Consider the following 27,044-nt stretch of genomic DNA (forward strand, 5'->3'; position numbering starts at 1 on the left):
TTGAAATCAAGTGACCTAACTTAGTCATGTTTATTCATTTGAATGGGTCTACTGTGGGTCTACTGGAAAAAGGATGATCAAACTGGGTTGTGTCATCAGGGTTAAAAGTGCATTGCTTGTTGCTGAACTTTCAGTCCAATCCAGAAAAAATATTAAAAAAGGATAACGTGCAATCCATAAAAGATATTTAAAAAAGGATAACGTGATGCAACATTGGTTGAAACATGTTTGGGATTTTATTCTATTAGCATTTTATTTTATTTTCTGGCAACCCCAGTTCAGTGTTTGATAACATTGCACATTAGTGTGTTTTTAATGTTGTTGTTCTTAGACTCAGTTGAAATTTCTCACATTTTTTCCTGTGATTTTTATTTTCCCCTCACTCCCCTAAAATAAATATATAAATGCCACTTTGCACACTTTCCCCCAAATATTCTCTACCAGATGGCCACTATTTCCTTCCCAAAATGTGCTGGCATGATGTCTGGGAAACTGTGGCAGAATACAGAAAGGATAGCCAGGTTGCCATCGCAGTTGCAGCAAAGCGACAACTGGAGAAATGCAGGGAAATTGTCCTCCTGGTTTCTCTACCCATAAACAGTGTAAGGAACATCAAGAGGCCATTTGTACAGAGCTCCATAGCTGTCAACTTACAGATTTGAAAATAAGGGACCAGCAGCCTCAAAAATAAGGGATCAGCAGCCAAAATAAGGGATTTTCCGGGCACAGGTATGTTCAACTTCTGAGCCCTTCTGAGCCAAAGGCAGAAAGCCCAGCCAGCAGCCAAACGAAGCCTCATCAATAAGGGACAGCAGCAGGACATGGCGCTGGGATAAGGGACTGTCCCGCCAAATAAGGGACGCTTGACAGCTATGCAGAGCTCTGCATAAAACTTGATAGAAGTTGGGTGTACAGCACTCCTGGCTCTTGCAAACCTCTGTACTGACTCAGCTGCTGCATTGGTTCTTCGATTCAGCCCAAAGAGCTCACCATGTAGCTCTTTCTCTATCTCAAAAGTAGCGTAGATGTTTGAATAAGGCTTGAGATCCACTTAGAGAGAATCTAATCTTCACACTTAAGAGTAATAATTTCCATACCTTTCTTGATTAAAAAGAACTGCCTGTGGAATGCTGCCTTTGTTAAGCTTCCATCTCACAGAGGCTCCAGTCCTTTTGCCCAGAATTAGAAATGTACTTTCAGTCGCTGCACCATCGCTCTCGCACACTTCGTCATGTTTTGCAGTCTCAGGTTGGTGCATCAATCAGTATCAACCCATTTCTGTTTGTGCAAAACCCCTGGGGCCTCTAGGCCATAAATAAATCTGGGTTTTCTGTTTTGTGTAGCTACAGCAGCTGAGCTGATTTCAGGTACTATTGACAAATATAAAGTACTCACGCGGCTAGCCCGAATGCTCGGGTTTTGCCTAGCATGCATGTAGCATGGCTTCTTATACAGTTCTGAGTATCGGCAGCATTTTGTATGCCGGAACTGCTGACGCAGAAAAGAACATGCATCACATAACGTCCCAAACCTCTGTCCAGATTTACTTCCTTTTTTCTTTTACTGCCAATTTGACAGGAAAGCAAATGGGCCAATATTCCTAAATCTCTGAAAGCAGGCATAATTGCCCAACTACTCTTAGCTTGGGAAATGTAGATGAAAACATTTCAGAGTATGTCTGCATTTAGAGGTTTGAAAATTGATAGCCAAATATTCAAAAAGTGCCACGGTCTGATTCAGGAATACCCTTTATTTTTTCAGCCATACACAGAATGTATCTCTTTTATTTCCATCTTTCTGTGCTCTGAGAACACTTAACCATGATGTTCACAATGCAGTTGTGGATAATTGTTGCGTATCACATGTGCAGCTGGCTATATTGTCAAACAAGTTTGCGCATCCAGTTGCCCTCTGCTTGCTGCTTGCTTGGGGACACTTACATCTGGCGCCACAAAAAATCACTGATTCACAGCATCCTTGCTTACTTCGGGAGCCACTGACGGAAGCACAAATCAAATTAATGCAAAGATGGGCATTCTCTCACTACCCCTGTGTATGGTATATTGTTTGCAAGCCCCCTATTGATCCCAATGGTGTAGTAACAAGAGAATGTTTCTCCATGACCTATCCAGGCCAGCAATTTGTTGCTAACAGTAGCACTGGGAAGTAGCAGAAGATTATTGCTTCCCAGATTTTTGTGCTCGAATCCAAATGGACATCTTGCAGTGTTATCCTTCCAACAATAACATTGCCCATCTTCTTCCATTGGCTTTATATTTCACCAATAAGAAACCTACAACAAATACTGTTCTATACAACAGATTTCCCTGCATCAGCCAGGACAGGATAAGATGATCTTTGAAGTCCCTTTCAATTTTAATCCATGTATACAAAGACACCCATCGATCCTTGCGGCATCTAGTTTCATTTCTACCTTGCAAGCATCTTGAATGGCAGCAGTGTAGGTGTTCAGAGGTGGCTGGTGCCCATTGGAGCTAGAAGGGAAGAAGACAAGGAACTAACCATTAGGTGGAGCCGGAGCCAATGAGAGGCAGAGCCAATTAAGTCTACTTTTGCCACCACCCCTTGCTGAGTTCTATGACACTGAGAATAAGGAAGAGGAGGAAGCTGACGGCCAGGGATTGGTTAAAAGCAAGAAGGCAAACAAGTGTGGGCAGACTGAGTTTGGTGGGGTACTGCCCCACACTCACCAAATGGACCAGCCTTCATTGTGTTTTGATTTTTCATGCTCTCTTTCCAAGAGTCTCCCCCTTTTTGGCTTGCTGGGTCAATGTGATGCTGAATGCAATGGTGCCCATTTCTCTTAAACAACAACAACCACCCTTGAGTCAAGACAAATTTAACTTAAGCTAGAGAAGGACGGGACTCTTCTCTTCTCAGTTGGTCCCTTACCTTTCCCGCCCCAACCTGGCCACAGGGATCCATGCGACGGTCACCTCCAGGCTTGACTACTGTAATTTGCTCCACGCAGGGCTGCCCTTGAAACTGTCCCACAAACTCCAGCGGGTGCAGAATGCTGCAGCGAGGCTCCTCGCTGGGTCCCTGCCATGGGAGCATATTCACCCAGTGCTTTACCGGTTGCACTGGCTCCCGCTGGCGTATAGGGTCAGGTTCAATGTGCTGGTCTTGACCTTTAAAGCCCTTTGTGGCTTAGGGCCCTCGTATCTACAGGACCGCCTCTCCTGCTGTGCCCTGCAGAGAACCTTAAGGTACATGAATAACCATAGTTTAGAGGTCCCGGGCCCGTAGGAAGTCAGACTATCCTCCACAAGGGCCAGGGCCTTTTCAATGATGGCTCCAACCTGGCAGAATGCTCTGTCCCATGAGACTAGGGCCCTACAGGATTTAACCTCCTTCTGTTGGGCCTGTAAGACAGGGCTATTCCACCTGGCCTTTAATTTGAACTCAGCCTGATCTTTTATTTCCCTTCTTTTCCCTCCCCCTCCCCTTTTATGAAGATTACCCACTCTGAGACCCCACAGCTAATTCTCCCCTGGCCTCCTCGCTGGCCCAAGTAGGACCAATTCAGCCAGCTAGCCCTGGGGATTATCTAATGCTTATTTCCCATAAATTGATTTTTTATTTTTGAATTTTATTGTTATTCATGTTTTTATACTGTATTTTATGCTGCTTTTATAGTTAAGTGTTTTAAATTTGTTGTTAGCTGCCCTGAGCCCGGTTTTTGAACCGGGAAGGGCGGAGTATAAATAAAAATTATTATTATTATTATTATTATTATTATTATTATTATTATTTCCTTCCACCCACCCCGGGCAACCACTTACTTTCCTAGTAGCTGTGACACCACAAGGGAGAGCCAGTGTGGTGTAGTGGTTATGAGTGGTAGTCACGTAATCTGGGGAACTGGGTTCGTGTCTCCGCTCCTCCACATGCAGCTGCTGGGTGACCTTGGGCCAGTCACACTTCTTTGAAGTCTCTCAGCCCCACTCACCTCACAGGGTGTTTGTTGTGGGGGAGGAAGGGAAAGGAGAATGTTAGCCGCTTTGAGACTCCTTAAAGGGAGTGAAAGGCGGGATATCAAATCCAAACTCTTCTCACCCTTCTGTTTGTTGTTGTTTCTGCTTCTTCTAAAGCAGCAACTCCTGGTGTGAGGAATCCTAAGGAAATCACCATTTCTCAGTGATCTCTGTGTCTGCCTTGCTGACATATTGCACCAGTTGTGGGGGAGACCACCCTTGTTACACCACTTATGGAAGTGGGGAGGGGGGGGCACATTTGGAAGTAATTTGTAATATGGCATGGGTCTCTCCAGCTCAAAATGAGAGGGGGAAACCCAAATCCTAGTTGCAATGGTGGGGGTCTTAGTTGTAAGTACTCATGCAGGACTGAATCGTACCATTGCTTTATTTTACAAAAAGGCAGAACTCAAACTGAGTGTATTTTATTGCGGCGACAGAGCACCGAAACTTGTTTTTTTTAGCCTGATAATTCCTCACTGTGTATACAACAAAGGTTGAGGTATCCCTTACCATTCCAAAGGCAACTGGGGACAATCTGGCATCTGTATGTTAAATCTGTAGGCAGCTTCAAAAACATTTCTCCCTCGTTCTTGCTTCTTTGTTGGCAATGCATGCAAATTATTCTGAAAATGCGAGGGGGAGTAGGATTGTGGCGTGATATTTGAATTCTGTGTCTGGGGATACAAAAGAGAGAAATATGTTGATGGCCATTCTGTGCGATTAACTATGTATGTACAATTGTATTTACATTTTTAAATAGCCAGTTAGATTAAAAAAGAAAACTTGTGTCCTTTCCCCACCTCATCTAATAAAATATATTAACTTTCTAGGTGGTTTACATAATACAAATTTATTTGGATTTCAACATATTCAAAACACTTTCAAAAACTGACTTCTTGATTTATCAGTAGCGTATTGTAAAAAAAAAGTATGACTTTTCAGTTTGACAGTGCAATCCTATTCATGTTGCACTGTGTTCAATGCGGCTTAATGTAGGAATGCAGTTTAAGTTTGCAAAGGGTTGCCCGATTACTGTGCAATCCTATGCATGGTAACAGTTTCATTGGTTTTATAATTGCATATTTTTATTACTGTAACCTTCTCTGGGACCTTATGGTGAGAAATCTCATAAATACATTAATAAAATTTCTACTCAAATTCTGTGCTGTCAAATTCAGTGGGAATCTCGGGAAAGTGTGTCTTGGATGGTACATAGAAAGTTCCCTTATACTAGATCAGACTATTTAATGGCAGCTGCTCTTTAGTTCAGGCAGAGCTCTTCCTCATCACCTGCTTCTTGAGGCAGGCAGACAACCTTTTTATGTTGAGGGCCACATTCCCTCAAGGATCAATGATTGGGCTTGCATGTCGCAGTATACCTTAAGGAGCGTCTCACTCCCATCGTTCTGCCCAGACACTGAGGTCCAGCTCTGAGGGCCTTCTGTTGGTTCCCTTGCTGCGAGAAGCCAAGTTACAGGGAACCAGGCAGAGGGCCTTCTTGGTAGTGGCACCCACCCTGTGGAACCTTCAGATGTGAAGGAAATAAGCAGCTACCTTCTCTTTAAAATATATCTGAAGGCAGCCCTGTTTAGGGAAGCTTTTAATGTTTAACAGACTACTGTATTTTGTTGGAAGCCACCCAGAGTGGCTGGGGTATAAATTATTATTATTATTATTATTATTATTATTATTATTATTATTATTATTTTGATGGTGTATGGTGCCAGAAATGGTGATGGGTACAGAAAAGGCAAAGTACTGTCCTGCTTCAGTTTTTACCCTGAATGAGAGCTCCCAATCTTATAAAGGCCTATTGTGAAAGTAAGCCACACTGTTTTTGATGGAATTACTCTCAAATAAGGTTATGATTTTTTAAAGAAACAACTACACTAGACGAAACTCTTCTGAAAAGCAAGCGAAAGTAGGTACTTTCTGACTTTAGTGTGCTGTACATGTTCGCAAACACATAACAGAAGTCCACCAGTTTCTTCTCAGATAGCTGTTAAAACTCCCCACACCTACTCTATCACCCAAGCCTTACAACCAGGCAAAGGCACTTTAGAAATCAGCTTATATTTGTTGAAATAAAGCATTGCTCTTTCCAGATGTCCTGGAAATATGTAGAAAGAAGGGAGAACGCTTTTGGAAACTAGGAAAAAGAAAAAGGAAGTGAATGGTAGGAACAAGTTTAAGGGCTGCTCGGGGGAGAGAAGAGGGGTGGCAAGCTCTATGGCACAGCAGTAAGTCCTTGCACTAGCATAATTGTTCAACTGGATGCCACCCTGTGTTATCTAGGATGTGAGGGCATATTAACACTTTGCACGATTTCCTAAGGCAACCCAAGTAGGCATGAGGATAATTTTCTGAGAATCCTCCGGAAAAATAATCTCTCAAAGGACCTGTTGATGGCATTTTACCATTGTACTATTGAGAGTGTATTAACTTATGGTCTGTGTGTGTTGTTTGGGAGCTACACAGTCAGGGGAAAAACAATGCTGTCCGGGGTTGTAAAGACTACGGAGAGAATAATTGGGTGCACTCTTCCCACCTTAGATCAAATCTATGCCTCCAGGTGTCATAAGAATGCTGCAAAGATAGTGAAGGATAGTGCGCACCCCGGAAGTGATCTCTTTCAGTTTCTGCCTTCTGGAAGAAGGTACAGGGTTATAAAGACTAGGACTAGCCGCCTGAGAAACTTGTTTCTATTCAAATGCGATTTTGGTTTTAAATGCAGTGTAAGGTAGTCTCTGTGGGAGTATATTGTATTTAATTATGAGGTATCAGAGTTTTTAGGGAGCTAACCAGGCTGGGATAGCTGGGATAGCAGGCTTGTTGGTTTCTGAATGTCTGATGTAGATTTTCAATTTCATTGTTCTGTATGGGACAATGACAATAAAGATTATCGTATCGTATCCCAGAAGCACCACTGTTTCCTAGAAAACATGGCCCTGTTTCCTGACTGGTTGGGTAAAGGGGAGGAAGAGGTGATGCCAAGAGAAGCTCGCATTGCCAGGCATTATGATTGAGTGAGAGATTCACTCCCTGATATAATACTAGAGGCCAGCAGCAATCATGACACAGAGTTGGAGGCTGCAGAGACTCCAGCTAAAGAGCTGGATCAGGTTCAGGACTCTGAACCTACTTCTGGACATCAGCAATCCACTCATTCTAAGGCTGGCAGACAGAAGTTGACACACCAACCTGCCATAGCTCTAGGAAACATAGAATCAAAGCCTGAGCCTTTGGAACCAAAGGCTTCTACAGGTGCTGGTTCAAAGATTGCATAGGAACATGCTGTTGACTTGGAGCTCTCCGTGGTCCTGACCAGCTTTGCTGCCCCAGCATGAAACATCTTCTCTGTCTTTGAATGCTGTGCAGCTCCTGGTCTAATATGCCACCTGTGCTACATCAATGTGATGGTGTATTAGTGTTTCAGGTTTTACATATTTGTTACTTTTTTATTATTGTAACAAAATTCTGGATCAATTCGTTAAGTAGCAGCAGAATCAAAAGCTCGTTTTAAAACATAGGTAGGCAAACCAGGGCCCTGGGGCCGGATCTGGCCCAATCGCCTTCTAAATCTTCTACTCTTACATGAGTAGAATGTGTCCTTTTATTTAAAATGCATCTCTGGGTTATTTGTGGGGCCTGCCTGGTGTTCTTACATGAGTAGAATGTGTGCTTTTATTTAAAATGCCTGGGTTGTTTTAATTCATTCATAATTTTTTTTCAAAATATAATCCAGCCCCCCACAAGGTTTGAGGGACAGTGGACCGGCCCCCTGCTGAAAAAGTTTGCTGACCTCTGTTTTAAAGGGAGTGTCTTCAGTTGCTATCAGTACAAACACAAAGAGGAGGGCAACCTAATCTCTTGGGGCAGGAACCAACACATGCCCTTTTGCCTGTCACCACCAGTTTTGACCTAGAAGGCCATGACATAGACAAGGTGAATGCAGCAGCTGGTGGGCCAATTCACATAAAAGCAAGTAGTACTTCAAGTAGAAACATGGGCAGCTGCCTTATACTGAGTCAGACCACTGGTCTATGCAGTTCAGTACTGTCTACACTGACTGCCAAGTGGCTGTCCAGGGCTTCAGTCAGAAGCCTTTCCCAGCCCTGCGGGGAAATGCTAGGGAAGATGATGATGATTAAAAAAATTTGCCCGCCCTTCCCCAGCAGGTCCTAGGGCAGGTTACGAAAAATTAAAATGGAAATTTTAAAAACAGTTAAACCAGAGTACCACCGCAGGAATAGGCTGGGCTTCCCAAACACACATCTCGGGCCTCAAAGGCCAGGATAAAGAGATGAATCTTCAGCATTTGCCAAATGCTGTACAGTGGTACCTTGGTACTTGAATGGCTTGGCTCCTGAATGTCGCAAACCCAGAATTCTGGTTTGCGAACGTTTTTCAGAAGCTGAATGTCCAACGTGGCTTCCGTTTGAGTGCAGGAAGCTTCTGCAGCCATTTGGAAGCCATGTATTTCCCCCCGAACGGTTTCGGGAGTCGAACGGACTCCCAGAACGGATTAAGTTTGAGAACCAAGGTACCACTGTATAGTGAAGAAGCCAGATGCACCTCTCTGGGGAGGGAATTCCACAACTTCTACACAGAAGAACATCTTCTGAGGGCCTGCTCTGCTGATCTTAACACCCAGGATGGTCTGCAGGGAAGGAGGTGGTCTTGCGTATGTTTGGGGCCTAAGTTGCTTAAGGCTTTAAACACTAATGTGAGCACCTTGAATCGGGCCTGGGAGTGAACAGCAAGCCAATGTTTTAGGACGGGAGTTCTGTGCATTCTGAATGGAAACCCTGCTGCCTTTTGGACCAGTTGAAACCCTTTTCAAGGGAAGCCCCATGTAGAGTACACTGCAGTAATCCAAGCTGGAAGTTAGCAGAACATGAAGTACTGTGGACAAATAATATTTGTTCAAAGGGGGCTGCAGCTGGCGAACCAGCCCATAGGCCATGGGATTGATTCTGGGACCTTCTGTAAGCCAAGAAGATGCTCTAGCACTGAGCCACAGCCCTTCCCCAGGTAGCTGCACCCTTAGCTGTTTCAGGCTTGATAGGTCTTGCTGTGTGGAGTCACTTTCCTCCTAGAGAAGAGAACTCGCTTATCATCAGATCAGTATTCATTACTTTCCCTGGGCTACTTGGAAAGTTCCATAGTGAAGGAATAAAAATGGCACAGGCTCCCTCCCATGGCTTGCTTCCAACCTCCACAGCCTGCTGCTAAATCACCTCCGCTGTAAAAACGAGCAATTCAAAGCATTGTGAGATCTATCAAAATGCTTTTTTCATTAGGCAGGATGGATAGAAGAGAGTGGGGAGGGGGGGAGCACACTTTAAAAAACATTTGACACCACCCGGCTACCGAGAGCTCTCGCGAGCGATTGCCAGGTGGGCTTTAGATAGTGTTTTTCTTCTTAATCTTTCTACTGCTCTGGCTCTTGTAGTCACAGACTGATATCAAATTGTGTTGTTCCCACTGGTGCGGCGTGTTTTCATTTCCTCATCCTAGCAACGTCTCTCTCCCAAGACGCCACATTCACTTTTGAAATTTCAATTTCACTGGGAAGAATCGGCGAGCTTCTTGAGGCTCTCATCGGGGGGGGGGGGCGGGGGGGGCGGAGGGGAAAGGAAACTGGCGGGATGTTTTCGCTTGTGTATATTCTCTGAGTAATCTGTGAAATGGTGAACACCTGGGGCCTTTTCTAGTTGCAGCACAGTTGTAACATGAAGTAGCAGTTTGCTGTTGGTATCATGACGGCTCCTTGGTGGTTTAGTTAAAATGTTAAGCCACGGAGCCTTAACAAATTAATGCAGGCTTCGTTTCACGAGCTGGAGATATCATAATGTCTTCTGCATGGCAACCTATAACAGGTGAGGATAAACTGGGGCCTTCCTAGATGTTGATGGACATCAACTCCTATCATCCCTGACCCGTGGCTGTGCTCTCTGGGCCTGATGGGGTCCAACAACATCTGGAGGGCCACAGGTTCCTCACCCATGCTCTGTGACCACAATGAAGCCCCAGTCGTCATGGCCAATAGGGTGGTGGCAGTTGTGGCAACATCTGGAAGGCTTCAGTTTTCCCATCCCTACTTCGTAATTAACTCAGTCCAGTGAAGATGATGAATATTTAGGTCCCATTTGAACCAGCGGGATGTTAAAAATCCCAGTTTGCAATTTAAGTTTTCAGTCCTATATATGCACATACTTTGGAGTTAGCCCCACTGAAGTTATTGGGCTTTCCCCCCCATGAGGAGACATGCCTGAGATTTGACTGCAAGATCCATTCGTATCATTTCAGGGAGACTTACAGTAAGCAAGCCTAACTTTGTCTGGGTTGCATCCAATGTGTTTAGGAACTGGATGCCAGGATAGTATCAGAGCAGAAGGTTATGTGATTGAGAAGACATATGTTTCTAAAATGATGGTTAATTGCAGGATATGCAAAATGCTGCAATCTGGCCTGCGGAATATGGGTATGATGTGCTGAATTATTTTTTGAGAGGCTTTCCAGACATCATTTCTCAAGACACAAACTCTCTTCATTTCTGCTGAGCTCAAAATGTGAGAAAGGGGGAAATGGGGCGGGTTTTGGCACAAAGGGTTTAATGAGTAATTACCATGTCAGATGTGATGGTCTGTTAGTTTTTAAACTAAAATCCTCCTCAGAGAGTTTCTACATATCCAAGCAAAGCAAGATAGTTTTCTTTTGGCTCATGATGGGGGTCTTATTTCATAAAACCAACAGTCTCCCCTACTGTTCAGAAACAACCCACCTTCAAAATAGCAGCATGTGATATATAGGTAAAGGTAAAGGACCCCTGGGTGGTTAAGTCCAGTCAAAGGTGACTATGGGGTTGCGGCACTCATCTCACTTTCAAGCCGAGGAAGCCAGCATTTGTCCACAGACAGCTTTCCAGGTCATGTGGCCAGCATGACTAAACCGCTTCTGGCGCAACAGAACACCATGACAAGTGCCAGAGTGCACGGAAATGCCATTTACCTTCCCGACGCAGCGGTACCTATTTATCTGCTTGCACTGGTGTACTTTCAAACTGCTAGGTTGGCAAGAGCTGGGACAGAGCAATGGGAGCTCACCCCGTCGCGGGGATTCAAACCACCGACCTTCTGATCAGCAAGCCCTAGGCTCAGTGGTTTAGACCACAGCACCACCCGCGTCCTGCATTTAATGTGATACATAAGCATTCACATTATATTGAGTGGCATCTAAGTCTTACTCAGAGCAGACCTATTGAAATCAATGCATTTAAGTTAGCCATGACTGCTGCAAAGCTCATGTAGGAGCTCTGCCCCACCAAGAAAGCCACTTCTGATCACTGCACATTAATGTACCTGTGGAGTGTGGTGTAGTGGTTAAGAGCGGTAGACTCGTAATCTGGTGAACCGGGTTCACTTCCCTGCTCCTCCACATGCAGCTGCTGGGTGACCTTGGACCAGTCACAATTCTTTGAAGTCTCTCAGCCCCACTCACCTCACAGAGTGTTTGTTGTGGGGGAGGAATGGAAAGGAGAATGTTAGCTGCTTTGAAACTCCTTTGGGTAGTGATAAAGCGGGATATCAAATCCAAACTCTTCTTCTTCTTCTAATACAGCAGTTTGACTTCACCCCCAAAGACGCAATCCATTGTCTCTCGAGACAGACGGATGCCAGCGACACAATAGTATCATTATACAAATATGTGGGTCCCTACTGCTCCACCCTTTCAAGAAACTATCAAGGGGTGCCTGTGCATTTTGGGCACATCATAGATGCTTATCCTCACACGTCGCCAACTTTTGCAGGACAACAAAGGCTGAGGCTTTAACTCCTTCCATGCGCATCGTGCTCAGAGAACCTGGTGGATTTAATTGCTTCTGCCACAAAGATGAATGCCTCCCACACCACTCCCTGACAGTCAGCAGTGCCTCTTCATTAGTTGTCAGGAGCAGGAAACCTCAAGGGCATTGATGTTACTTCAGTTGAACTAATTTTGCCTGTGATGTCTCACACGGTGAGCAGGGAGGTTCTTCTTGCGTGGCCATAGGACATTTTGTTGTATTACGGTCTCCATTTCCCATTATCAGAAATGGCCATAATTATGCCACCAGGTCCTTCTGTCATGAGCTATCATTCTTTTTGCTGTTTTTCCTCCAGAAGTTCAAGTAAATCTGTGACTTCTGGACTGATGGCTCTATTTCTAAACCATGTCACTTTCATATGTGTCCATTCACAATTCTGTTACTTCCTTCTTCTGCATTAACTTGGGAAATAGATATGCATGAATCATAGAATCGTAGAATTATAGAGTTTGGAAAGGAACCCAAGGGTCATCCAGTCCAGCCTTCTGCAATCCAGGAATCTCAACTAAAGCATCCATTACATGTGGCCATTGAACCTCTGCTTGGCTGGAGATCTGTACTGCAAAGTTTGGAGAAGTGAGAATTTCAAAGGATAGCTGTGCTTCAGTTGGCATATTGTTTCTGAAAGTGTGAATTAGGTAAGTTCACTTTTAAATGGAAAATTAATTTAATTTCCCTCTCCACCCCTTATGAATTTGCATCACCACCACCATCATTGCTCCTGATCAGGGTTCCAGCTAACCAGCCATGCTATTTTCCAAGATACCCTAGAACAGTGGCTCTCAACCTGTGAGTCCCCAGATGTTGTTGGACTACAGCTCCCATCACCCCTGAGCTCTGGCCTAGGGGTGATGGGAGTTGTAGTTCAACAACATCTGGGGACCCACAGGTTGAGAAAGGCTGCCCTAGAATCATAGACTCTTGGAGCTGGAAGAGATCTCAAGGTCCATATAGTCCAACCCTTTGCAATGCAGGAATCTCAGCTAAAGCATCCAAGACAGATGACCATCCAACCTCTGTTTGAAAACCTCCAAGGAAGAAGAGTCCACAAACTCCTGAGGGAGACTGTTCCACTGTCAAACAGCTCTTACCGTCAGAAAGTTTTTCCTGATGTTTAGTTGGAATCTCCTTCCTTGCAACTTGAAGCCATTGGTTCAAGTCATACCCTGGAGAAGACAGGCTTGTTCCCTCTTCCACGTGACAGCCCTTGAGATATTTGAACATGGCCATCATATCTTCTCTTTTTGAGGCAAAACATTCTCAGCTCTTTCAACCATTCCTCATAAGGCTTGGGTTCCAAATCCTTGATCTTCTTGAAGAACCACATGAACCTTCATATTTAAATATCTATGTATTTTTGGATATATTCATGAATGTTGCCTTGCTCCTGCCTCACATCACTGACTTTCTACAATGGGGTGGGACAATGCACTGTGCGCTGATTCTGCACCACATGCCGTGGTAAAATAGAGATAAGAAAGATGGTAACTGCTCCATGTCTCTTGTAAGAGTGGCTCACTGGTAGAGTTAAACTGAGCTTCCTCCAACGTAAGTAGGTGGTAGGATGCATCCTGAAACCATGAATGGAAGTCATATTCTCACTTCCTACAAGTTTTCACAATGCTGTGGACCATAAGGTCTCCTCATAACTAATGAGGTGAGCAAGCTTTTGATTGCATCTTGGAGCAGCACAGATTAAAACTCTGCATGTGAATAGGTGGCTGGTGCTTTGCTTTTGGAAAAGAAAAGGCATGAATACTCTAGGCAGGTATTCATCTGAGAGAAGCAGAAGAAAGGATAGCGGGGGGGGGGGATTCTGTTAAGGATTCTGAAAAAGCATTCACAAGAGCAGGCCAGATTGATAAAAATCCATATTGAGATATTCCCTGATTTCTGTCCTCTCTGAGTATGGATGGGGAAGAGATTTGAATCAGTTCACATTTAAAGAGGAACCTACCAAACATTGCAAAACAATGCAAAAACCAAAACACAGCGATCTTTCAGAATTCTCCAAATTTTACCAATATTTGCAAAAAATGCATACGTTAGGGGAAAGTGTGCATAAAAACGAATAGATTCGTGAAAATGCATCAAAAATGCATTATGATCTGGAAAATGCTTCCAAAAATATGTGTATTAGTCAAAGAGTGCATTAAAAAATGTGTTTATTGGGAGAAATTCATACTAAAATGCAGGAAAATTTCCATGTGGCTTACTACTACTACTACTACTACTACTACTACTACTACTACTACTATTATTATTATTATTATTATTATTATTATTATTATTATTCAATTTGCTGCTGAAATGTGGAGACCCAAATTTAAGACTGAAAAAATGAGAAACTGAGACAATTTAAATCAGGCACCCCCAACCTTTGGTCCTCCAGATGTTTAGGACTACAATTCCCATCATCCCTGACCACTGGTCCTGTTAGCTAGGGATCATGGGAGTTGTAGGCCAAAACATCTGGAGGGCCTCAGGTTGAGGATGCCTGATTTAAATCCACAGATTTGTCAATCCCTGTCTCCTAGTGAAATAAATGGAAACCTTTTGTTGCTATAGGATGGGTTTGGAGAGGAAAACATTGTTGTCATTGTCATTGTCATCATCAATTCTTTTTATTATATTATGGATTAGGCAGCTGCTGCTAGCAGGAGTACTGCTAACAGTCATACCTCTTGGTCATTCATTGATATGCAAGCACACTGTTTTCTTTCCTCCGTCTTTCCCTTTTTTAAACAACAAGGAATGGATCTGTGATGCTATGCCTGGGCTCTCTTCACTGCATGGAGCCACTAATGTCCAGCTACCTGCTGAGCAAAGGCATGCAGATCAGCTGGTTTTCCCTGTATGTTGCCTACAGTCTTGAAGTCCTAAACTGGGATATTTCAGCCGCCATTAACCTTCCCTGCAATCTGCTCACTCCACCCCATACTCATCTGATCAGAAATTACACAGGGGGCCAAGGAGAAGACATGGAACCTGGAGAAATGCCAGTGAACTAGATAGGGAGCTGTATCTAGCCCAACATCTGGAGGTTCCTCGCCAACGGTACAGCCGGAATCCAACAAACCTGCCTTCAGAAAACACGAAAGACCAAACCTCAGCTATGGATGACAAGGAATGGTCTTTTCTTCACCAGTCAGAATCTGGATTCCCATCCTTTCCTAGGATTAAGGTTTAGTCTTCACATTATCTCATGTAGGTGAGATCTAAGGGTGAGCTTCTTGCAGAGTATGCAAGCTTATTTACACGAACATCATATACTTTTGGTGGCAGTGCTGACAGGCAAACATTGCACAGCCTTGACCAGGGGTTGGCAATTTTTTTTAGCCACGGGCTGTCCCTCAGACCTTGTGGCAGACCGGAGAAGCAGCACTGAGGGGGAGGGGCTGGAAAAAGAGGCAAGGGGGGCAGGTAGTCCTCCTCCCCAGCCCCCAGCCCTAGCCCCATCCGCTGTGCTTACCTTCCCAGGGGCCGCTACCGCTGCTGCTGCTTCTCGTGAGTAGGCAGAGCGAGCTCATCCGCTCCACTCTCTGGCTCACAGGAGCACTAGGGTGGCAATGGAGGGTAGATGGGCTGCATGAAAGGGCTGGCTCTGGAGAGGGGCTGCTTAAAATGATGCTCAGCCTGCTCAGCCCAGCCCCCTTCCTCCTCTAGGCAGGGCGGGGAGAAGCCAGGAGGAGGGAGGAAGGAGGCACCGCCGCAGTGTGTATGTGTGTGGGGGGACGGGACAGAATGGTGCAGGGGGGAAAATGGTGCAGCCCAGCCCGAACAAACAGAATCCCCACACTGATCCACAGACTGTCCGCAGGCCAGATCCTGAAGGCAATTGGACATGATCCGGCTCGCGGGCCTTAGTTTGCCGACTCATGGCATAGACAGTTAGGAACATAGTGTTAGAATTCCTGCTCCATGATTGCAGTCATGGGATTTTTGTCTATCACATGACAGTTTATGTTTTGATTCCACAGAGTGGGAAGTGACGGAGGCAGGATGTTTGTGTTACTGTGTTCTGTGAAGTGGGACTATTGTCCTTTGTTCTTTCTCTTTGCTGTCTGGTGCTAGAGAGAGAGGGAGCCATGTTGCAGTGCTCCATGTGTGTTTATATGTTAATAAAGTAGATTAGCCAAAATGTTGAGTTGCTGAGGTCTGTTACACAAGCTGCGAAGACTCTGTGGATCCCTAAGTGTGTCGATGTCTGTTGGTATCGGTCGCTGTGATGTTCGGGCAGAAGAAAGCTTTTGAAGCTCCTGAACGAAAGACCAGGAGGGAGAGAACATGCCAGTCAGGCATGTGTCTCTGCCAGGGTCATACTCGAGTGTAGGATGTGCCTTATACCAAGCCAGATGGCTGGTTCATCTAGCTCAGTATTGCCAACACTAATTGGCAAAGTCTTTCCCAGCCATACATAGAAATCCCAGGGATTGAAGCAAGAATCTTCTGCAAGCGAAACATGTACTCTACCACTGAACTATGATCCTTCCTCTTGAAACACTGCTTAGTCCACAGGTAATGTTGACATTCAAGTGACCTTTGCATGGGCCCAATGATGCCACAACTGGATCTGCCCAAACAGGGCATGCTTAGCTTTCAGTGGCACATGCCAGACCTTATCAACTGAAAAAGATCTTGTAGGCTCTTACGTTTTTTAAAAGTTATATAGATATAATATATATGCATTAAAAAGGGATGGATGCATACACACATTATTGCTGGCATCCATCTGACTCGGGAGACGATGGAGGAGCATGCCTTTGGGCTGAAGTCAAACTGTTGGGAGGTTGCAGCGCCTGCTGTGGCTGTAGAGACCGATCCGGGAGAGAGATTTTTTATTGCAACTGGGGCAGATGAAGGCTTTTCGTTCTGCTGCTGCAGATGCACCATGGCGTTTCTTCTCTCTGTGGTCCTCCTAGTGGTCACTCCTCCTCTGGTCACTCCTGTGGATATACGACCCGTCTACATCCAGGCACTGTGGTCATCTGCAAGGGATCCCCACATGGCAGGGTTAATGTTGCCATTCTTCATGTTGCATCTTGTGATGGCCTGGGACTCGGGCTCGGACTTGGAGCCAGAGGAGTCTCAGTCCGCACCGGATCCTTTGCCTCAGGCGGCAGCTGAACCTAGTCTGGGGCCAGATTCTGAAGAGCCCCAGTCTGTACAGGTTCCCCTGCAACAAGCACCAGCTGGGCCGAGTCAGGGGCCTGAGCCTGCCCTGGCTCCGGATGCGGGGATTACCTTGTTGCCTTCAGCTGGGCCATCACTTACAGCTGCTCCACTACCAGTTGGGCCAGGAGAGGCTGAGGCGGCCTCTGGGTCTACTAACCCACCAACATCTCCCAAGCTGCAGAGACTGAGGTCTGAGAGAAGGAGAAACCTGAGTACTCGCAGGAGGAATGCTCGCCTTTGGGCGAGACAGGGAGGTGAGTCACCGGGGGATCAGGACTGGCCATTACCCCGACAGAGATAAAAGGCTGCTGGACCCCATCCCAGGTTGCAGGAGCAACATTCCTGTTTGCCGGAACCTGCCTGTGATCCTGTGCCTGACCTTGCCTGGTTTCCTGCCTCACTGACTCCTCGCGGAACCCTTGGATTTGGGACCAGACCTGGACCGCGTTGCTCGGGTTACCCCCAGGCCCAGCACACATCTGCAGACATCTTTGTAACACAGAGTTGGTCTGCCCAGTGCCTGAAGCCAGCTCCCCGTAGAGCAGATCCTTGGGGATCCTGCCATTTTCCATTCTGTGTACATGACCAAGCCAGTGCATACCCAGTTAATCCAGGCAACCTTTTCTTCTGTTGAAAGCTTTTAGAGATCAATTTATCGGTTAAGCATTGCAGTCCCGCTTGATTCAGGAATTTCATCTGTAAGGGATTTGAAAGGAGGAATGGAGAGTGATTTTATTTAAGACTGATCTTGTGTGCTGCAAGACTGGTTACCATGCTCTCTTATTGCCATGTCGTCGTCCTGATTAATCTGGAAAGTTGTTAGGAACACATAAATTCAGAACTCAGCACACGCACTTAGGCCACAGTCCAACATGTTCTTTAGTGTGCTCTGGGGCCCACGGCAATCAACTCTGCATTGCCTTGTAGTCTCTGTCTAGTCTTAACAATTCAGTAGTACCTGCCGCCTTTGAAAACGAAAATGTGAGGGCAACTTTTTAAACCAAAAGCATAGAATGGGAGACATTTGCTGGAAGCATTTAAAGGTAATTGGAGCCCTACCAACCGCAGAGGGCCTGCAAAACTGGCGACTCTTCCTTTAAAAGGAACGATTTACTCCCTGGGAATAGGGAAGGAGCTATTGATTTTAGGCAGATGTCTGCTGCTCCCATGATCTGTAATTGTAAGTGCTACATACTTACTGAAGCAGCTTTCTCGCCGGCCCATACTCCATTTGTGGCCAAGGGGAGAGTCTGCTCTTGAAAACCTTCTCTCTGGGGGTAATTATGAAAAATGCCACAGACCCTTCAGCTCAGGTTCTGGCAGCCTAAGTGCGGAGACTGGAGGGAGGAAATTAACCAGGGAGGTCGATCTTTTCAGCTTGCCAATTGTGGCGCAATGACTACGGTATTGGACCCTGCCATCTGCTGCTATTTGGCACGGCTGCTCCACAGGAGGACAGAGCCGGCTATTGTCTTCGACCTTGGCAGAAGAACCTGGCACAGAGCCGGCGAGTCTGCTGCCTTCGAGGAGAGATAGGAAGGGATGGAGGGAGGTTGCCTCAAACTGACAGGAGTCCCCTCTCTCTGTTCTTTGATCTGACAGAACCACTCCGAAAGAAGCGAAGGAGAATTTCTAAGGCATTCAGTACCTATAAGAGCCAGCGTGGTGTAAGTGGTTAAGAGTAGTGGACTCGTAATCTGGTGAACCGGGTTCGATTCCCTGCTCCTCCATATGCATCTGCTGGGTGACCTTGGGGTAGTCATACTTCTCTGAAGTCTCTCAGCCCCACTCACCTCACAGAGTGTTTGTTGTGGGGGAGGAAGGGAAAGGAGATTGTTAGCCACTTTGAGACTCCTTGGGGTAGTGATAAAGCGGGATATCAAATCCAAACTCTTCTTCTTCTCTTCCTATAACCGGTTGGTTTAAAAACAACGGTACCAGATTTGGGCTGTGGGAGGAATTTGATTCTGTTTGCATTGAAAGATATGCTTGTCTCGTCCACACTTTCTGAACAAGGTTTGAACTGAAACAACCATCCCTTGAAATGTGCACTTCTCTGAATTTTGCGATGCAGTTCAAGTAATGGGTACAAAGATGCACATGGTGTGGTAGTGGAAATACCAAGGTATTTTATCAAGGTGAACTAATCTTGGCAGGACAGCTTACGCTATGGCATTAACCCCTTCATGCATTAATTAGACTTAAGCATGTTGGCTTTATGAGGCAGGTTATCCACGTTTAATCAGTGTGAATTTGCTAGCGTTGTGATTCTTCACGTCCCCCCTAGAGTAGGAGGGTGAACGAATGAGGGGACATGCCCTGCCTCTCCATGCATATGTGAATGAAGAAATCCATTTTCATGTACACGGAAACATCACGTGTTGCACAGCCTCTCATTTGGCATACTGCAGCTGCTGCGATAAATCTTAATCCCCCCAATATAACTTTAATTAAAAGATCTTGTTACCCTCTTGGCTTTGACACTAGCAGAGTGCATGGCTGTCACTGAGTAAATAAATACAGCAGGCAGCAGGAGGTTAAGAGCCTCTGGCAAAGTTTAATAGTGGAGAGGGTGGAGCTTGCTATGATTTGAAATTAGGGATGGCTACAAGCATGTTATTTATTTGCACACACACACACACACACACACACACCCTGGTAGCTTGCTTGCCTGAGCTTTGCCCTTGCTGTATGCCTGTAGCTTTCATTCGCAAATGTCTGTACCACTAGACAAGTTGGGTCATGCCATTTTGCCTTTGCAATATTACGCAAGGCATTTTAAAGTCATGCGTATTAGGTCAAACAAATAGGCTGTTCACTTCCATCCTCCCCCAGCCCTCACTCAAGAGGTGCCAGAATATTTACCTTATGCCAAATACTTCTCTGTCCATACATGCAGACCTCAGGAAGGAGGGTGGGGGGGGGGGCGGAACGGGGAAGTCATTTTCCACTTGAAAGTGCCTCGCATCTCTTGAGACTCCTGTCTCTCTACAGTGATAAAAACCACAGTTCAAATATTTTTGGCAGTAAATTTCAATACTTTATGCTCACAGAGTGTCATTATTGGTTTAACCTTAAGGACTGTTTTACCTAGAGCATAAAAAAGGCAGGGGGGAGAGGGAAAGGAATAAATTTTTAACTCCTCCCCCCACCATTCAAAGCCTACATTTCAGTGTATGGAATCCCAATGGAGAGACTTGTGCTACAATCCTATATGCATGAGTACAATGGGATTTACTTCCATTCCAGGTAAATGTTTCAATAACTGGAGCCCTGAGAATGCCTCTGAAATCAGTGTAATGTTGAATGGTGTTTTTGAAATTAGGACTGAGGTTTATGAAGGCACAAGGAGCAGAATTAACCACTATTAAGACAGGTAGCAGGAGGGAATTGCAGGAAGCCCATTCAGGGGCGGAGGAAGGGGTGTGTGGTAGGTGCGGGCTGCCCCGGGTGTCACCACTGAGGGGGGTGACAAAATGCCAGGTGTGACGTTAACTTATGAGAGTGCTGGAGGTGAAATAGTTAAACAGGTTACCCAATCAGAACCCAGGGGGGTGGAGTCAGAGGGACTATAAAACCAGCTCTGGGAGGGGCAAATGGGGGAATTCATTGGGAGTTGGGTGGTTGGTTGGAGTGGGAGTGAATTGGGATAGAGTCTTTGGGTAGGTTGAGTTAGTGTAGAGAAATAAGCTGAGTCAGGAACAGTTAGGAGCTAGGAAGAGAAGTAAATATCTGAGAGGTGGTTTAGTGAGGGAGAGCAGGTAGCGGAAGTTATAGGTCTGGATAGGCACCCCATGATTGTAATTGACTGATGCCATTTATGAAACCACACGCTTGTTAAATTGCAATAAATAAACAGAAGTTTATGTTCCAATTTAACCCTGACTGGACTCAATATTGTCCCAGGTAGGGCCTGGGTGGGGGCACAGGGATCAATAGATGGTGAGATGTCCGGGGTCCCTGTGTGATCGCCACACCAGGTGTCACTCACCACAGGGCCTGCAGCCCGTCCTGGGAGTGATGCGATGGCTTGAGTGCCCACAGGCTCTGCACTACCCCAAACGGTCCGCCCGCTGCCCCCCCCCTCAGCTGTAGGGCTGCTAAGTAGGAGGACTCTGGAGGCCCCGCAGTGCGCCCTATGGGCAGCTTGCCCCACCCCTGGGTGTGCTGTCCTAGGCGCCCAAGCAGCTTCCTCTGCCGCTGAGCCCATCCTCAGGAGTTTAGATTTTGCACCCACTTCCTCAGTGCAAAATACTTTACTTTTTTCCATTGGAGTCAAAATCTGTATGATATAGATCCTTCTTCATGGCTAGCATTTCAGCTGTATAACCCCCAGTCCCATTTGAGTTGTCATAAATGAGAAAGGCTTTGGCCCATGCTAGAAGTGTGCGCTTCAGTAAATGTCTTAATTTTTTGCAGCAAAAGCTGCAGAATTTTTCAGCGCCGCTAAAGACTTAATGCAGCTGCCCATCTGAAATGCATCTCTTTTTATGGACTTATTTTTGTTTATTCTATTTGTATCTCTGCCTCCTTCTAGGGAGCTTAATGCCTTACTAAAAGCTAACAGTAAAGTACTAAAAGCTAACAGTAAAGTTTGAGAACTGGAAATAATTCCAATTGTCTCGTCTTTGTTTTTGTTTTACAACTACACTGCAGGCCTAAATGATCAGTTTCTCTTTCCCAGGAAATCCTGAGAACCTTAACCCTGCAGGAAATCTGTAGGAGAATAGCAAGGGGGAGGTTTGGGAGTGGTCAAGGAGAGGTTTTTTGGTGCAATCAAGCTCACATTAATGAATGAGGAGTAGCTTTAGCATTCCTGGTTACTTTGGAGGGGTTCCACAACTGGAATAAAACAACTATGTTTGTTGTCCTATAGATATGCCCTAAATGCTGGTTTTACACATCTCACTCACTCCAACTTCTTTCTTGTATTTGAGATGTGGGAGGGTTTGTTGGCTACATTTGGATATTGCTGAAGCTGTGAAATAGATCCCAACACTGAGAGCACGAAAAGAAAAGAAATAGCATATGGAATATTGAAAATCTCCCCTTGCATGGGAGGAAAAGAAACCCCAGTTTGGTTAAGTGCTCATAAAGATGTTTCCTTGCGCCATATGGCTGCCCTGTACAATTGCATACACTGAGGAAAGTGGGTGTCATTCTGAACAAATACAACCTATTACGACAGAAGGCTTTGTTGCTGATCATGCAAAAGAGGGGGCATTGAGAAAGGGCACTTAATAAGTGTGCCTATATCATATACTCTTTCCTCGTCTATAAAAGTAACATACCCAACACTGCCCCCTGCAGCTTTTTCAGCATCGAGCAATGGAGGGTTTTGCTTTCATAAGTGATTATTTTCTCTCTCAACATCTTAGGCACTCCTTCCCTTAACTGACATCTCTCATACACATTCCTTTCGTCCAACACCCTGTCATCATGAGAATATGTTCCAAGCAACCTTGGCTGCAGCTGGAAAAGGAGTGTTGTCTACTGTAAGCTCTTTAATAAATTTTATGTCGTAGGGTCAAACAAGCTCTAGTCTGAACTGATCGAGATCTTTAGGTATTCATGGAAGCAGTTTTCCTTGTACGTGAAGCCTTTGGTTTTGGACTGCCTTGGACTCACTTGGATGGAATGGACGGGGCTGTGTGTGTGATGATTCTACACCTGTGCAGCTTAGCCCCACTGTTTGAAGCACAATGTTGAAGTCCTTGCTGACGAGGGAGCTCTGTGGCTGCAGCTTGGTGGGCACAGCATCACTGAGAGCTGGTGTGCTGTAGCAGACAAAATTGTGTGCAGGAAAGTCCCCAGTTCACATTAGCTGTAAAATCACTCGGCAGCAAGGCACTATCCCCATATGCAACAGATGGAGATTTCCTATGACTTCATCTTCATGCTGACCAAACTCCCACCTGTTGAATTTCAGCCTGCCATTCAGCTCTCTGTAAGGAGGGGGCAGGAAACGGATTCAGTTTGTATTTCATAGAATCATAGCACTGTAGAGTTGGAAGTACCCAAGGGGTCATCTAGTCCAACCCCCTGCAATGCAGCTAAAGAACCCCCGACAGGTGTCCACCCAGCTTCTGTTTCAAAACCTCCAGTGAAGGAGAGTCCACCATCTCCTGAGGTGCTGGATCCATCAAATTTGCAGTTTGCAAAATGAAATGTGTAATTGCCTTGAGAAAGTTATTTAGAAGGCAATAAATAAACCAGTGGTAATGGTTATAACCTCAGTTCCTTTCCTGGTCAGTCTCTCCCTGCTCAGAACCCATCCGTATATAACAGCAAAGCATCACTTTGCTGTTGTATTTATACTGCAGTTCATGTGCAATTCGATTTCATGGCTGCCCGTTCACCCATCTGAGAGAGAACTTTCCTTCTGAAAGTTCAGCACCCTGCTCCCCTGCTGTAATGGAAATTGACCGAAAACATGCATGATGCTGACGTTTTTGTTTTTATCTTCACTCTGTATCCTAATTTCAAAGCTGCTGTGTGGTTTTTATTCTGATAGGTATCTTTGGTCTGAGGTCAGCTCTCTTATTTTGCATTAAAAGATATGAGAGAGCCAGCCTATAGGCTCCCAAGTTAATAAAAAGGACAAAAAAGAAGTCATTGATAAACACATTGTTCACGACACATAGATGCTCTCCTGTGAATTGCATCCAGGTCATGAGCAGTCTTAATACAAGCTGGCAGAATCAGGATCCTGAAGAAGGCAGACAATGTGAAGTCATGAGCAGTTCAGGAAAAGGACAAAGGCACAGACTTGGCTAGAAACCAAGCCCACCAATCGGAGGCTAGATAATCTCTTTCTGGAGGAACATGGAGCAGGCAAGAAAGAGGGAGAAGGGAACTTGGCAGCAACTGATGTTGGCAGGCTGAATTAGAAGGTGAGCAAAGATAAATTGCAGAGGAACATGACTGGCTGCTAGAACTCTCAGCCTCCCTTTTTTTTTAGAGAGCCAACCTGCCTTAGCTATGTATCTATGGGAATGTGATGCACCACCCCGAGGCTGGATATGACTCCCATAGAACAAAGGAGACTAGACTGATAAGCAGCTCTGAGCTTGAGATGCTGAATTGAGAAGCTTATGCTAAGGTAAGGGCGTCATGGGGCAGGTGGGACCTGCGAATCTTGGAAGGGAGCCCATCCTGGAGAAGGAAAACTCTGATCCGAAACCTCCACTGCCTTGCAGGACATCTTCAGGAGGAGAAAAGGCTAAACCCTACACAAATCCAGATTGGAGTCTCTAAGATGGTTGGATGGTGCCTTGTATGCCTCCTTCCAGTAATTCCTGAAGCCAAGCTGAGGCCCAACGTATTGCTTTTCTTTGGACCACATCAGTGAGGCCAAGAGGGGGTTCTTGTTGTCTGGTCATCCTAGGACCTCCATACACACTGTCCAGGCTTGCGCACCAGGGAGGTCACTTCGGTTCTGTTTGTCTTCATCCCTGGAGGTGCACTCCATTGTCTCTTGAGACCAGACCTGCCTAGAGTCAGCAAGGCGGGACGCAAGTGTCTTCCCACCCTGGTATGATGTTAACAAGGCACCATCCCATGATACATTGCGTTTTCTTTCTTGCACCTTCCCCTTTTCCTTTTGGCATGACACTGAGTCACCATATCAGGAGCATCAGGAGTTCCCGCGTAGAACATCATGCCAGTTGTTTTCTTGAAAACCATTTTCACCTGGAGGAGCCACCGAATTTTAGTTATCTGTACCTCCTACGTGTGCCAGCCACAAACTGTGATGTGACTAGCTCACCCTAAGCGTAGTACACAGGTCACCAGGACGGAATGGTGTTTAATTCTGCTATTTGTTATTGTTTGTTTCTCATATAACACATGCCCAAGAAGAGACCTGTCTGTATCTAATAGTGAACTCTGCCTCTAAAAATATGCCTTGTTGATCACCACGTTTATAAACCTTACATCTGCTTGACCTTTCTTCTTAGCCTGATGCTTCCTTTAATAAATCAGTTTTGTTTATTTCCCACTTGCCTGTCTCTGTGTTTCTGGACCCAGTCCTATTTGGCCTAGTTGCTATCTTGGCTTCATACCAGGCTAGACCATTGGTCAATTAACTCAGTACTGACTACTCTGACTTGCATTAGCTTTCTGTGTTTCTAGCAGAAGACTTTTCCAGCTTCTTGGAGTTGGGCTTGGCCTCTTCTGAATACAAACACATGCTTTGCCACTAACCTATGGTCCTTCCCACATCTTTTTTATGTGTGGGATGGGTGAACTTCATCCATATTGTTGTTCAGGGACATAGGAAGCTGCCTTGTACCAGGTCCAATTACCTGCTCATCTAGCCCAATATTGTCTGGCAGCAGCTCACAATAATCTCAAGTGTCTTTCCTCACACTTGCTTACCTCATCTAGAGATGCCAGGATTGAACCTGGGATCTCTGGGTATAGGGCGGTATATAAATTCAATAAATCAGGTCCTCCCTTAAAGAGGGCATGTGTTGCGTTGAGACCTGGCAACCAAACTCTGTGTTGTGGGTGGGTAAGATTGGATAGCCACAACACCCAAATGGTAGGTCCCTAGATGCAGGGTTTAATCAGGCCAATGGGACACAGGCTAAACGGATCAAGGGACCTATATATACCTATGCATGTGACCCAGAGCTTCCTCTTTCGGTGCGTGCATTGGAACACCCACCCACCTCTCTCTACTTTTAGGACTTGTGCGCTTGACCTTGCTATGCGGTCATCTGCCGTCTGTCGTTGGGACAGGGGCACGGCAGGAATTTTCCCCACTTGGCTGATTGGCTGGTGCCATTTGGGTTTCGACTGCCACGTAGGAAATCGTCACAACTTGTAAGGTTGCGGATAGGCTCTGGTTCAGGTGATAGGGATGGGAGAATGCTCTCGCCATCCCTATGTAAAGGGTATTTCGTTAAAGGAATCCAGGGACTCGATGGTTTGGTCAACCCCGGAGAGGGGGTTGTGCCCGTGCCTGAGTCCAAGGGGTCATTTGGGTGGTGGAGATAGCCTGTTCCTGGCTTTCCACTTATCCAGGTGTTCACCCTAGGCTGACCTATGCTGGTGCCCTGGGTCAGCGCTACCTGCAACGGTGCAGGGAGCTAGTCGAACCAGAGCCTATGTAACCACTCACTTGCTGTAATCAATAAAGTTGTGGTCTAAATTCTGCCAAAAACCAAACCAAAATTTGAGTCTTGTTTGAATTTATTTAAGGGGGGGGGATTAAAGGTCTGAACACGCAAATACAAAAACCCTGGGGCCTTGATTCCTTGGTCCCTCCCTAACAGTAGTTGTCAAGGAGAAAAGTTCCTGCCTGTACATCACAGTACAGGCGTTTTCATTGTATTTTTGAGAATCCAGTTATCTGAGGTCCCCAGCACCGTAGTCTAGAGTCTTCTCACCAGGTCTGCGCCTGACCCTGTTGTTATGTATCTTACATAGAATCATATAATCATAGAATCATAGAGTTGGAAGAGACCACAAGGGCCATCGAGTCCAACCCCCTGCCAAGCAGGAAACACCATCAGAGCACTCCTGACATATGGTTGTCAAGCCTCTGCTTAAAGACCTCCAAAGGAGGAGACTCCACCACACTCCTTGGCAGCAAATTCCACTGTCAAACAGCTCTTACTGTCAGGAAGTTCTTCCTAATCTTTAGGTGGAATCTTCTTTCTTGTAGTTTGGATCCATTGCTCCGTGCCCGCTTCTCTGGAGCAGCAGAAAACAACCTTTCTCCCTCCTCCATATGACATCCTTTTATATATTTGAACATGGCTATCATATCACCCCTTAACCTCCTCTTCTCCAGGCTAAACATGCCCAGCTCCCTTAGCCGTTCCTCATAAGGCATCGTTTCCAGGCCTTTGACCATTTTGGTTGCCCTCCTCTGGACACGTTCCAGTTTGTCAGTGTCCTTCTTGAACTGTGGTGCCCAGAACTGGACACAGTACTCCAGGTGTGGTCTGACCAGAGCAGAATACAGTGGCACTATTACTTCCCTTGAT

General features: G+C 45.6%; 1 protein-coding gene and 1 long non-coding RNA gene across 6 annotated transcripts in view; one reads left to right on the plus strand and one right to left on the minus strand.

The window, feature by feature from the left end:
• ARHGAP24 (Rho GTPase activating protein 24) overlaps window positions 1-27,044 on the plus strand; it is a 408,313-nt gene that overhangs the window by 174,767 nt on the left and 206,502 nt on the right. The gene's annotated exons all lie outside the window — the stretch shown is intronic.
• LOC310686041 lies at window positions 1,051-18,679 on the minus strand. Of its 2 annotated transcripts, none has more exons than XR_014515671.1 (3): window positions 18,246-18,679; window positions 4,512-4,675; window positions 1,051-2,495 (listed from the first exon to the last, which is right to left on the minus strand). It is a non-coding gene; the product is annotated as an uncharacterized lncRNA (long non-coding RNA). The 2 variants fall into 2 exon arrangements; XR_014515672.1 differs by lacking the exon at window positions 18,246-18,679 and adding an exon at window positions 7,144-7,222.

Source organism: Podarcis liolepis, assembly GCF_965112155.1.
Source record: "Podarcis liolepis genome assembly, chromosome: 9".
Classification (NCBI taxonomy): Eukaryota; Metazoa; Chordata; class Lepidosauria; order Squamata; family Lacertidae; genus Podarcis; species Podarcis liolepis.